Source organism: Triturus cristatus, chromosome 3_2 (assembly GCF_964204655.1).
Source record: "Triturus cristatus chromosome 3_2, aTriCri1.1, whole genome shotgun sequence".
NCBI classification, from domain to species: Eukaryota; Metazoa; Chordata; class Amphibia; order Caudata; family Salamandridae; genus Triturus; species Triturus cristatus.
The window spans coordinates 808,942,830-808,956,790 of NC_140584.1; the positions used below are offsets into that span (position 1 = coordinate 808,942,830).

General features: G+C 49.9%; 1 protein-coding gene across 2 annotated transcripts in view; it reads right to left on the bottom strand.

The window, feature by feature from the left end:
- Positions 1-13,433, bottom strand: part of LOC146858184 (interferon-inducible GTPase 5-like) — a 33,787-nt gene extending 20,354 nt beyond the window's left edge. The window contains exon 1 of one of the 2 annotated variants that reach the window (XM_085646900.1): positions 13,283-13,433. The gene's annotated coding sequence lies outside the window, so the exon portion shown is untranslated. The remainder of the gene's footprint in view (positions 1-13,282) is intronic. The other variant, XM_085646901.1, reaches the window with a different exon arrangement.
- Between the last annotated feature and the right edge of the window lie 528 nt (positions 13,434-13,961).

Consider the following 13,961-nt stretch of genomic DNA (forward strand, 5'->3'; position numbering starts at 1 on the left):
TGTTCTAATTCCAACTCATTCCACTGTGTGGTAGTAAGTTAGAGGGTGTCCGAGGATACCTTGTGGACACATTTATTGGAAAATATGAGCATATTTAAATTTGAAAACAGGGGTACAATTCCTAGGGTAGACTCTCCCAAGTTCCCCAAATTGCACTCCATAAAAGATTAAGGACCTTAGTGTTTGGCAGACATGATATTCACTCGTTATGTGCAGTACTCTCACTGTAACACACTTGTAATGTGGCAGATGGAACATCTGCCACGTTCACAGGGAGCATAAAGGTAGCAATGAGGCTACGTGTATGACCTATATGTACTTAGGTCATATTATTTATGACATCACTGATGTCATCTCAAATGACATAATTTATTCTCATAGAACATATCATGAGTGATGTAAAAGCTGGGTTCATAAGCAGTGCAAGGCGGGGGTGCAAGTTATTGTTAGCTCTGCTAAGTATAACTGGTGAATTTCTGTGTTTTTAGGTTTAATTTAGTTTTATTAAGTTTTGGCGTAAAAGCAGATACATTACAAGGCTCATCTTTTCCTCTGCAGGTACAGTGCGGATGGACCCCGGGCACCCTCCCAACCCCCACACAACCGCTAATTGTAGCAATAATTCGTCAAAGTCTTGAGTGTCCATGGGTGTATGCGGGGTCGAGGTTCCCACTGATTATTCGCTCATCCCCCCCCAAAACGTCAAGAAAGAACAATAACAACCCCCCCCCTGGAATCACCCCCCACCCCAACCGGTGTGCCAGATCATACCTATTGAAGCCCTCACAAGGGAGCACTCCCCTTTGTCTAATGTCCAGGAGTGTCTCTGGAGGTCAGTGTGTCGGTAAGACGCAAGAGACGGAGATACTTTGGGCAGGTGACTTCATTAAATTCCGTTGATAGGAGTGATAGGATAGGTTGCCAGACCGTGTGGAAGGATGCCGTAGACTGCGTGAGAGTTGCTTGTATGCATTCCATTCCCACTGTGTACCATAATCTATGCAGCCAGACCGTGTGGGTAGGTCGAGTTCATGTTCCCCAGAGTGATATGATGTGCTGGACAGCCGCTCCCATGGCTAAACCCATCTGTCGCCCCCTGAGAGACTTCAAAGGAAATGTGAGTGCGTTGGGCAGCCCTAGAAGTGTATAGGTGGGGAAACGGGGGTTTCGGTTTCAAAGGGTTTGTCAATTTCATTAAGGACTGCTGTCCAGTAACCCGTCACTTCACTACATTCCCATAGTAAATGGGTCAAGGTGCCCTCCTCATCACATCCCCTCCAGCAAGTTAGACTACGGCTAGGATTGCCCTTATTTAACCTAACTGGAGTCAAATGCCAGTAAGTAACAACCTTCACCGCGGTTTCCTTGCTGGCAGTGTTCCTCGCCGTGTGGTTGTCCCTATAATATATAGCCTGCCATTCCTTTACTGAGTGGCTACTCCCCAGCTCTCGTTCCCAGCGCTTCTGACCGGCCGAGGGGTGCGAAGTGACCAGCGGGCAGATCATATTGTACAAGTCAGTGATCAGCTTTCTGTCCGACTCTCTAGTAAGGATCCATTTTTCAAAAGTGGTCATCTTTCTACCGACTAGAGGGCGTATTTCGGGCTGAGTCAACCAATGCCGAATTTGAAAATATTGATACCGTTGCGGAACTGTGAATGCCGTGATACCGTGATAGATCGCTGAGCTGAATGAAGCCCTCAAGATCGAACAGATGGCCTGCGGTTCTACATGGGGATGACCGTCACTGCTGAAATGCCCTCCTCTCTAATCCCGGAGTAAAATCAGGGTTATCGAATAAAGGTGTAAGTGGAGAAGGAAAAGTGCTGAGCCCCCTCCGAACCGCTACTGTGTCCCACACCCGCAACACTGTGCGAGTTATGGGGGACTTCTGGAGGTAGGCCGGCCTATTGGGGCGCTTTAGAAAGGGTATCTTCCAAAGCGATTTTGCGCCATTGCCCTGTCTTGAAAGAGCCATCTCTTCTCCGACTCTGGTAGGCTCCACTCTACCAAGTATCGCAATTGCGCTGCCTTAAAGTAGTGTAGTCGGTTTGGGATCCCCAGACCTCCCTCATCCGGAGGTCGGTAGGAGAGGTCTCTGCGCATACGTGGCCGTTTCCCTGCCCATATGAAATGCTGCACTGCTTCTTGTAGCTTTTGTATGGTGCCCAGGGGCGGAATCACCGGGATGGTCTGAAAGATATAAAGAAGTTTGGGTAATATAGACATCTTCACCGCAGCGATACGACCAAGCAAGGATAGGGGTTGCTTCTGCCATCTCCTTAGGTCACCCTGTATCTGTGAGGTGATACTCATTTAATTCAGAGTAACTGTCCGCTCGGTGGATGGGGTTAGGACTATCCCCAAGTACGGGATTGAGGCCTGGAGTTGTAGACCCCCCGTATTCCGAAGATGCATCGCTGACTGTGTGTGTGTTACTGCCCAAAGGGAGGAGCATTGACTTCCCTCTATTCATTTTAAACCCAGATACCCTTCCAAAGGTCTCCAGCTCCCTCAAGAAGGCAGGCACTGACTTTTTAGGTTTGTCCAGCACAGCCAGAATATCATCTGCGTATAAGCTAAGGGTATGATGTTCCCCCCCAAAGGCGATGCCGGTAATGTTAGGATTATATCGGATCCTCTGTGCCAAAGGTTCTACATATAGCGCAAAGAGGAGGGGCGAAAGCAGACATCCCTGCCGAGTGCCTCTCCTGATGTCGAAGGGCCTGGAGCCTATGTCATTGACACGGATCGTCTCTCTGGGTTTATCATAACAGCTGGCAACCCATGCCCTAAAGCGATCCCCGATTCCGAAGTGGGCCATCGTTTTATCAACAAAAAAAACAGTCCACCCTGTCAAACGCCTTCTCGGCGTCTATAGACAGGAGCAGGGCATCCATCCCCTGGTAATGAGCTTTGTGTGTTAGGTGCATAAGGCGCTTGGTATTATCACTGCATTGTCTGTTGGGGATGAAACCATGGTTCGATGATGCCAGGTAGCCGTGGTCCAAGTCTGGAAGCTAGAACCCCTGTGAATATTTTAAGATCCAGATTAAGTAGGGAAATAGGCCTATAAGCGGCACACTGGGTGGCGTCTTTACCTGGTTTGGGTAGTACAATGATGTCGGCTTCCAACATATCAGGAGGGATTGAGCCAGGCCCCTGGAATGAGATGAAAAGTCGAGTCAGAAGAGGTGCTAGCACCGGGCAAAAAGTTTTATAGAAGCCCGCGGAGAAGCCTTCCGGCGACTTCAAGGGCTTAAGGCGAGAAATCGCCCCCACCACCTCCTCTATTCTGATAGGCGCATCCAACGCGGCGGCCCCGGCTGTATTGAGCGCCGTCGTTGCCGCCCCCCTCAGGTAAGCCTCTCCGTCTATGTCAAGGGACCGATCCGTGCTATACAACAATGCGTAAAACTCTCTAAAGGTTTCAGCGATCTGGTCATCGCTGACCAATTTCTCTCCTCTGGTGTTGTAAAGGGTTGTGATTTTTGACCGCTGTACTCGAGCTCTCAGCGCACTGGCAAGGAGAAGTCCCGTCTTATCGCCCCCCACATAGTATGCATGGCAGAGCCGCAGGGCTGCATACTCTGTGCGATCGAGATCTAGGCCAGTGAGTTGCGCGCTGGCAGTCTTTAATTGCCTCCACACCCTGGGAGCCCCGGTGCGGCTGTGCACCCGCTCGAGTTCGACCACTGGAGCTGTTAAGGATTCCCGCTTCTCCCTACGCTCTTTAGCTTCTGCCGCCGAGATGGCTATCAGTTCCCCCCTTATTACTGCCTTAAGTGCCCCCCAAACTGCTGTCAAGGGTGTGTCCGGTGTATCGTTAAGTGCGAGGTAATCAGTGATTCTTTTGTGCAGCTGTTGGGCCACCCCCTTCTATTGCAGTAGGGCCTCCCGCAGTCGCCATCTACCCCCCGTCGTCTTAATCCGGGGGACATCAATAGTCACTACCACTGCGTCGTGGTCCGATATGGCGGCAGGGATAATATCTATGTCCCTTACAAGCAGTTGTAACTCCAAGGATCCTATAAGGTGGTCTAGCCTGGCATAAGTGTGGTGCACATGTGAGTAGAATGTGTAGTGCGCGCCTCCCGCCACAAGTCCACCAGTCCCCTTTGAGCCATCCACTCCTTCCCCTCCGGGGAGAGCGCTCCCGTTGAGCTAAATCGAGGGCCTGATCTATCTGTTGCCCCATCCATGACTTATTTGATATCGCCTCCCACGAGGGAGTATTGGTCTTGGGAACTTAAAATCTCTAACAGAGCGTCTTTGAGAAAGGATTCTTGACCAGAGTTGGGAGCATATAGAGACCCTACTGTCATGGACAAATCGCCCACTCGTATGCTGTGAGCAAGTAGCCTACCTTTGATATCCGCTACTTTATCTCCCACCTGGCCATGAAAATGCTTAGCAAATAATATAGCGACCCCCGCTTTCTTATCAGTGGTAGAGGAGTAGAGCTGTTGAGGGAACGCCTGGGACCACATCCGATGCCAGTTTTTGGACAGGAGGTGTGTTTCTTGCAAGAGACAAATCGAGGCGCCGGAATTCTCTAAATATGATAAAATGGCGCGTCTTTTAATGGGGTTGTTGAGCCCTCTCACATTCAGGGTGATAACTTTCAAAGTGGCCCCTGTCATTTGCCTGCCTACCGGAGGGTAAGTCATCTAGGGGGGGTCTTCCCCTATGTAGCATCTCACCTGAACCCCCTTCCATATGGCACACTGGCTCCCTCCCCCCCACCACTCCCAGGTCCCCCTCTCCCCCCCAACTCCAACCCCCCACCCCCGACCAAACCTCCCGCACCAAACAGTTAGCCATTGCCACTCCTCCCCCCACCCTAACCCCAACTGAACATTCCCAACAAATTACCATAGTCCAAAACCTGCCCCCTCGCACCGCAGGTTTGTGGTGAAGTTACCTATCTGAGCGTGCAACTCCAGCGACTCTGGACCTCGACACCCCCAGCCAGCTAAAAGTCAATGTGTGTGCATCCCCAACTGTATAGCAAATTATTCAGTAGGTGAAGTGTCTCTAATCACGGCGTTGAGGGCCACAGTCCGTTCCTGCGATATAGTCATGTGGCCTGGTTTCAATGCTGCTATAGGGTGGCATCTGAGGCCCACTCGGTGCCATCCGTCTCTCGGGGGTTTTTGCGAGTGATCAGGGGAGGCCTCCGACTCGCTGTGTTTAAGACCCAGCAGGGAGCATGCCTCCTGAAGGGATTTCATGTGGTGCAGCGCCCCATTCCATTTGAAAATAAGGCGGGAGGGATGACCCCAGGCATAGGGTATCCCTTTGTCTCTCAGGAACGAAGGGACTTCTCTGAACGCTTTCCGTGTTTGGAGAGTGATGACGGACAAATCCTGCAAAAGCGCCACTGAGTGTCCTTGGTATTGAAGAGGCTGTTTCAGTCGCGCCTCCCGTAGGATCCGCTCTTTCAGTGGAAAGTCCGGTAAAAAGGCCAAAATGTCCGGGGGGGGGAGCAGGCGTGCGCCTTGCCAGACCCACTCTGTGTGCTCAATCGGTTCGGATGTCAAAGTCTGAACTTTCGCCAATCATCTCACGGAAGAGGCCCTGAAGGTATTGGGTGATATCAGCTCCCGCTGCTGTCGGTGGAACACCCCGGACCCGTATGTTGTTGCGTTGCGACCTATTCTCTAGGTCTTCAGCAAGCGCTTGGAAGTCCACCTGTTGGTCCTTGAGGCGAATGAGTTTTGTTGGAGTGGTGCCAGTTCCTCGCTTCTGGTGTGGTCATTATCCTCAATGGCTGCTACCCGCTCCCCAGTCCGTCCACCTCTTGGCGTATATCCGGCACTTCCCCCGACACTTCTTGTTTGAGCGAGTGGAAGTCTTCACATAGGGAGTTAAATAGTGTCTCGAGGAATGTCCGGGTTATCGGCACCTCCCCATCCCCATGGTCCGTGTGTTGATGTGAGGTGGTTGGGGAGGGAGGCCCTCTGTCGCCTTTGTTGGGGCCCTTGAGAAGCATGTCTGTCAGCGTGCGCTCCCCCATCTTCCGTGTTGAGGCCATGACAGGGCCCCTCCCAGTGAGTCGCTGCTCCTGCTGCACGTTGATATCTCAGGTGAACTTACACCCCAAGCCATAGTCAGTTATAGTTGCTGTTTGTCCCTCTTACGGGCTTGTGCAGTATCGGTAGTCCCTTATCAGTGCCAGGCATATGCACTTCCTTGGGTGAGGTGGCTCAGAAAGAACCCATGACCCACCGCGCCCTGGTCTCCTAGGCAGTCAAGAGGAGTCGGGGCCCGGTCACCCCACTGGAGACCCGTGATGTAAATGTTGTGGGGTAACTTCGCGTGTGGGAGGGCAGAAGAAACCCAGACGCGCTTATATAAATCTTCGAGGCCCCCTTAGCCCCCTTGTCACTGGTCCCAGGGCTCCCTGAGGGGTATCGTGCTGTGGCTCCTGTCTGGTGACGGCGAAGGAGTTAAACGTGGGGAGAGGGCCCTCCTGCCGCCCCTCCCACTGTTGCCCCAGTACCTTAGTGCGCGTCTTCGGTTCCCCCCACTGCCGGTATACCCTTCACCGGGGCCTCGCTGACACTGTGCTGGGCGTCCCCTGCTGGGTGCTGGTCCTGGCTTCCCCTGCGGTCGAGCACCACTCCAATCTGTGGGGGAGTAACCGCTGGGCAGCACTCATCCAGCACCGAAGTGAGTGTCCCGGGCTTCCCACGATGGTGAGGCAGTCCGTCACCTGACGCGATCCTGCCACCGATTTAGGGCTGGTGCTCGGTGCCCTGAGGTCCGTAGATGGAGGGCCTCGCCTCCGGGTGCTCTGTGTCAGCGCCGCGATGCCGCGCCGGTGGTCCTGCGCATAGGGCTGCTGTACCCACACTCCCGCAGGCCCAGCAGCCTCGGCCTCAATTTGGTATCGGCGCGGAGAGCCCAGGCAGCCCCGGACCTGTGAGCGCGCTCTCCTGGGGGCCTGATGCTTCACCTCTCCCACGTCGCCGTGGTACTCTCCCCGCTCCCGAGATGGCGGCGATGGAATGCTGTGCGGGCGCCGATGTCTCTGCTGGGCGGAATGCAAGGGGAAACTTGCGAGCGTCTGTTCCGAGTGGGCGCCATTTCATAGATCCGGACCCTGGACTCGATCAAAGGTCCCACAGCAAAACGAGGCTGCCGGCACCGCTTTCAGCAAAAGCCTCGTACGTCTCAGCTGCTCTGTGGGCAATTTTGTGCAAGTTTGGGGACTATATTGCAAAAAACAGCCAGATGAAGGGGTGAGGAGCGAGGAGCCACGAGAATCTGCGAATGCCTAGGTCGCCATCTTGGCCATTTCTGTGTTTTTAAAGTTCAAATTGTTAATGTTGTCACTGACATATTCACCTAACTATAATGTTATCCCCTGGGCCCTTATTTTACTTTAAGAGGCGGGTGTGCACCCTCCCCCCCCTTCCCCAAGCCTTGTTAGAGTCTGGGTACCCCATCCCCAGGGCGATTTGTTTATTGAAAGGGGCGAGGTCTGTGCGGGCCCCATCTCTGAGCCTTGTTAGGCCACAGGGAACTCTTCCCTCAGGGCCCTTTTTTAAAAATTAAAGGGGAGTGGTGCCCCCCATAGCCTTGTTAGTTCCTGGGAACCCTATCCCCCAGGGCCACTACTAAAAAGAAAGGGGAGGGGGTGGCACATCCCCTGGGGCCCGCACTGTTAAAGGTTGGTGCTCACTGAGGGGCTCTCACTACATGCTAGTTGGGGGCTGTGGGGGAGCCCCAATGCCCTGTGCACCCAGCCAGCTCCCCGCATGCAGCGGGAGCCAGCACTGCTCCCACCTGGAGGGAGCAGCTGTCAAAGCTGCTCCCTCCAAGCAGGAGCAATATTTTGATCTGTTTACCTGTCCGCATCAGTGCAGGCAGGGAAACAGATCAAAAGTCTGCTCCCAGCTGGCGGGAGCATTTTCAAAGCTCCTGCCGACCTGGGAAGAGACTTTGTGTTTGCTCCCACTTGCTGGTAGATAAAAGAATTCTCCCGCCAATTCCCCCGCCAAGTGGGCACAAACACAGGATTCCCTGCCTGTGCAGGCAGGCAAACTGCTATGTCCTGAGAGTGGGCTCCCCGGGACATACCATGTGAGCCAGACCCGGGGAATGCGATCCCCGGGCCATTAATAGCTCAGGGAGGGGGGCCATGCAGCCTTCTCCCCAGTTACAGTAATTTCGTCCCCAGGGATGGGCTCCCTGGTGCCTTTAGAGATTCAGAAAGGTGGGCCGCTTGGCCCCCACCACAGTTTGGCTCCCTGGAGACTTTAGAGGCCCCGGAAAGGTGGGCTACTCGGCCCCCTCCCCTTTTGGCCCTGTGGATGGAGTCCTAGGGGTCTAATGGCTCAGGGAGGGGGTGCCCATGTCCCCCCTCTCCATATATATAAATTTCGACCCAGGGATGGGCTCCCCAGGGCTTATAAAGGCTTGCGAAGGGGGCCAAACACCCCTCCCATTATCAAAACAAAGGAACCCGGCTGCCAATTTGTTTTTGTTTTTCCGATCACGCAGTAGTTCCGCTGGATCCCAAGAATTGTTGCTGATTCTTTTTTTTGTTTTTGGCTCAGGGGGTGTTCCTCTAGGTCCCCCCCGCCCATGTGGCCTACGGGGGGGGGTCAGAGTATTCCTACCATGCCCCCTTATATTTCTTATTTTAAACATATTTAGGACAGGGGACTAAATCCCCGAGTCCTGTAATGGCTGCCAGCAACATTCTCTACTGTACCTGGTAGCCAATCAGAGCACTCGCTCCCCTGGGAGTCTGATCCCCAGGTGAGCAACATGGCCCAAGGGAAATAAATCTCCCTGGGCCAATCAGAATGCTCTTTTTTTTTAATTTACTCTCGCAGACCGAACCGTCCAGATATACAATAATGTAATTTTTTAACCTTAATTTCTCAAAAGCTACTAAACAAATTTACACCAAATCACAAAAAGCAGAATCTGCAGACCAAGATCTAGCTTCCTACCCAATGTGGTGCAATTCCTTTCAGCTCTTTTTGCTGTGACCCACCTTAAAGATGTCTATGGAAAATGCATGGGGATTTTGTGTTTTGGGAACCCCTGTTTTTCTCAACCACTGCTTGACAAATCACACCGAAACTTTCAATGCACAACCTAATCAAACAGTAGCATCTTGTTTGAAAATTTCATGGGGATTCGTTAAACAGTGCCACAGTTATTGGCAACACAAAAAATGCTTTTCTTATAGAACTGTTGATCTAACTATAACTACATAGTGTTGACCTCCATTAGGTAATATATATATATACATATAATTATAGAGCATAGAAAAGGTCTTGGATAATGCACAGCCTGTAAAAATTGGCGTATATGGGCTTTCAGCCAGTCATAGTAGTCCCAGGCACTGTAGAGAGCTACTTTATGTATGGATGTGGTCCGTGTGAAAGAGAACAATGCTCCTGACTCATAAAAAAGTTAGCTAATGGCTAAAGTAGGCTGAAACATTGCCCCATGATGTATGCTGTAGTGGGTAGAAGAAAAATGTGAATCATACAACAGCCCAATAAATGCAGTAGGCTGGCTGAGAGCCCTTCTAAGTATATTATACATAAAGGTTTAGTAAAATCAAAAGATCTTAGCTAATGCCAGACCTGAAAAATGGCTGCTGACACTTTCCATTCCCTGGGAAGGAGGCTGTCTATAAATGTATGCCCCCTTGAGAGGTGGGAGTGGGCAGCCTCTCTGGCAAAAGATTTCCCTAGTGACCTAGTAGGATTTCTGCTTGGGAATCACCATTCCCAAACACAATTCCATGGTAGAAGGACATGGAAAGGAGATATTCTCTCCTTTCCAGTGATGACCATTGTGCCACTGTTCCTCTCCAGGGGCGGCACAAAGTCCCTGGGCAGGAGCACCCATAAACAAAATTGCAGTTGACATTTTCAATTTCCAGGAGGAGTGGGGCATCCAATCAAAGAGGGTATTCTCTTTTTACTCTGCCCCATCTTATTTAGATACAAGATTAAATTACTACTTTTTTGGTGACAAAGTTTGTATAGCATGTCTGAAAAAAATATTGTTGTTGAACACTTTCACATCACTGGTCAATTGTGACGTGCAGGTGAAGTCACTATTAAGCTTTTATCCCTACCCTCCATCTACACGTGGAAGCATTGAAAAATGCGTGTTCTATGCTGATATTCATTCTGCCTTTAGAGATTATACAACGTACAACCAGATTTTTGTATTAAAAAGGGCAGTACAGTGTGAGGCTCTCAGAAGTTTATGTACAATTTGGGCCATGCAGACCAGCCTTTCTCCAAGAGTGGTTGAGGAAGAACTATACTTTCCCCCCTTTGCAAAATCTCCCTGAGTAACCTGTCTGATGAAGAAACCAGTAGCATAGGTCATCCTGATTGCCCAATTTTTAGAGGACACATCCCTGGTTTCCCATTCTATTAGAGCGTGGACCACCAGACTCGTAATCAGCCCCTAATCTGCCTCACAGCAAGAAGCGGTAGTTCTACAGGGTTCATCAATGTTTATGTGTTGTACTGGATGGCTATTGGTTCATGCTATCCTCACAAGGGAGTTGTAGTTTTATTTCCTACAAACTATGGGCATTGTAGTTCTTTTCTTCAGTTTTTCATGTTTCACTGTCACACATGTTGGCTGCTGTTAAATAAAAGCAAGAATGAGAATGCATAATCCTTGCATCCATGCACTCAATAGAACTCAAACTTCTTGTTCACGAAAGCTAGAAAATGAGGAAGTATGTCACAGTATCAGAGATTGCAGTGAAGGACCACTAATCGCAGTACTCCAATTATTATTAATTATGTAATACTTATATAGTGCCTACCAGCGCTTACTTTGTAAAAGAAAGTGCTGGTGCTTGAACCTCTTCTCAGAAGCTTGCAGCCTGTGCAATTAAACGTCAGTGTGCTGAATACCAATGCAGGCTGTCTTCAATCCACCTCATGCCTCTTTAATCCACTGCCAGACACTCCGTACCCCTTTACCTTACTCTTCAGGTTCCTGCTTTCTCTCCTTGAGACGATTTTGCTGTCTTTCTCTTCCTCCTTCATCTGTGTGGTATTTCCTATCTTGTGCTGGTTAAATACCTCAGTGCTGCCTCCGGACAATAGGTGACGGTGGTGCCCACCAGCACAAATTGAAAAACAACAGTTGATGGACAGAATGCAGAACAATGTCATACATTCACCCCAGTACAGAGATCTGGGCCTAAATCCATAGTTTTATTGCTCACCATGCCATTCCAGTTTGAACCCAGCCATATGTAAATCAGTCTTGACCCTGTGCCTCATGGGAACAGTCCAGCCCGAACTGCCAAGCCAGGTCCTCCCTGGACTGGAAACAAGCATCCTAGGACCGGTTTCGGGGTTTCACCCCTCTTCAGCCAGGATAGCTTGATTCCAGTGGCATGGAGAGCACGGGACCCAAGTCTGGGCATACCCTTCCCACTCGGGGTGACAAATGAAAAAACAACAGTTGATGGACAGAATGCAGAACAATGTCATACATACACCCCAGTACAGAAATCTGGGCCTAAATCCATTGTTTTATTGCTCACCATGCCGTTCCAGTTTGAACCCAGCCATATGCAAATCAGTCTTGACCCTGTGTCTCATGGGAACAGTCCAGCCCGAACTGCCAAGCCAGGTCCTCCCTGGACTGGAAACAAGCATCGTAGGACCGGTTTTGGGGTTTCACCCCTCTTCAGCCAGGATAGCTTCATTCCAGTGGCATGGAGAGCACGGGACCCACTTCTGGGCATATCCTTCCCACTCGGGGTGACAAATGAAAAACCAACAGTTGATGGACACAATGCAGAACAATGTCATACATTCACCCCAGTACAGAGATCTTGGCTTAAATCCATCGTTTTATTGCTCACCATGCTGTTCCAGTTTGAACCCAGCCATATGCAAATCAGTCTTGACCCTGTGCCTCTTGGGAATAGTCCAGCCCGAACTGCCAAGCCAGGTCCTCCCTGGACTGGAAACATGCATCCTAGGACCGGTTTCGGGGTTTCACCCCTCTTCATCCAGGATAGCTTGATTCCAGTGGTTGGAGAGCACGGGACCCACGTCTGGGCATACCCGTCCCACTCGGGGTGACAAATGCAAAAACAACAGTTGATGGACAGAATGCAGAAAAATGTCATACATTCACCCCAATACAGAGATCTGGGCCTAAATCCAGCACAAATTAAGCACTGGCGGTTACTTTCACTACTCCTGATGAGGCATTTAAGTGTTTCATGCCAGGCAGCATGCTGCTTCGGAACCCAAGGGTAGTGCTTAATCCAGTGGTTATTCGGATTAGTCTTGCCTTGCAAGGAAACTATGCCCTGCATTTACTCTATGCCTTTACGGTGGATTAAATGGAGAGGGACATACAAAGAAAAAAGAAGAGGCGACTATTGGATGCTTTTGAGATAGCATATGTATTTGCCTAGGGCATAGCTTAGTTAGTGAGATTTGGGGGGTGTGGATCGCAAATTTACCAACTAAAAAACAGTACACTGCAGAGTGGAGGTGTAAGATGACGGTGGTTTGGTATGAGCTGTTCCCATGAGGAACAAGGTACATATGGATGTTGCATTAGGTGTGCCTCTGCCTGGAGTGGCATGCTTGGCGAACAACAATGTGTTGGAATGATACCCCAAGAGATTGCCAGTCGGTAGACATTTGCAAGCATGTTTTTTGCATCACCTTTTGGGTGTTTGATTGCCATTAGTATGCCTGGAAAACTGAGAATGGTGCAGTGTGTGGGTTTTTATGTCAGCATATGTTAAAACCTCTTAGAAAGACGTTGAGAACAAACAAAAAAGCCATAGCAGACCCAAATCAATGCCCCCAGACAGAACCCTCGAACCAAGAAAGTGTTTATTTGGGGGTGTGACACACCCCAAGCACCCCCCTGAAGCTGCGCCCTCTATAGTTGCATTTGAGATTATACTATATTAGGCACTTTTGATAGGCCCTAGAATCAGGTGAACAGCCTTCCTGCTGCTAGGCTGCTGCTAGACCACTGCTTAAGCAAGGACAGTGATTAGGGTTTAGAAGAATAAAGTAAAGGCGAGATGCCTAGGAAGGGAAACACCAGGAGCTTTAGGCTGCACTTAAATGAAGCTGTAACCTCATGACAAAAGCAGTGTGAGAGAGTACATGCGGAATATAATGCAAACATTTAAAGCAAATATCGAAAAGGAGATTTTGGAGGAGCGGATGTCTTTATATAAAGATGTAGCTTTATTATTAATAATAAGATAATTATTCTCTTGCGTGACTTACCCTTGCTTTGCAGTGTGAAATCCTAGAAGTGAAAGTAGCTGCTGGTTCGACCAGTACCTGTTCTCCTCTACGCGGACTCAGCAGGGTGCGGTACCAGCCTGGTACACCAGAGCTTTAATCTCTTCCCCTGGCCCATCTCAAAGAGACGCCCTGCTGTAAACCTGGGTGGAGGATCATTTCGCTGAAACCATGTGATTTAAATTCTTTAGGCAGGTAAGTCCAAAGTCCATCTCTGTTGCTAAGAAGGCGATACTGCTGTTAGTTTGAGTGCTCCAGGTGTCCGCCTTTGCAAGAAGAGAGATGTTTTATGCAAAGGAGGCATCATAGCTCACATCTAAAGGTGTCATTTGTTGCGGGCTGCTTTTTCTTTTGGACTTTTCATTCCATTTTAGGTCGAAACCGCGCAGCTATCTGGTTTGCTAACGACATCTTGGGGACATTCGGAAAGCTTCCCTGTGAATGCATTCTACCTATTGCTTACCATTGGCTTTGTGGTTTGTAACTCACATTTGCTTGCTTTCTGTTCCCTGGCTCTATTTGTTTCATGCTGTCCAGCTTGAGTTCGACCCTTCTGTTTGCCCAAACCTATTTACTGTATTCCTCCACTAGTGCTGGATTTCTGTAAACATGCCTTTAAATCTTGATCTTACCTTGTCATATTTGCTGTGCATTCAAAGAC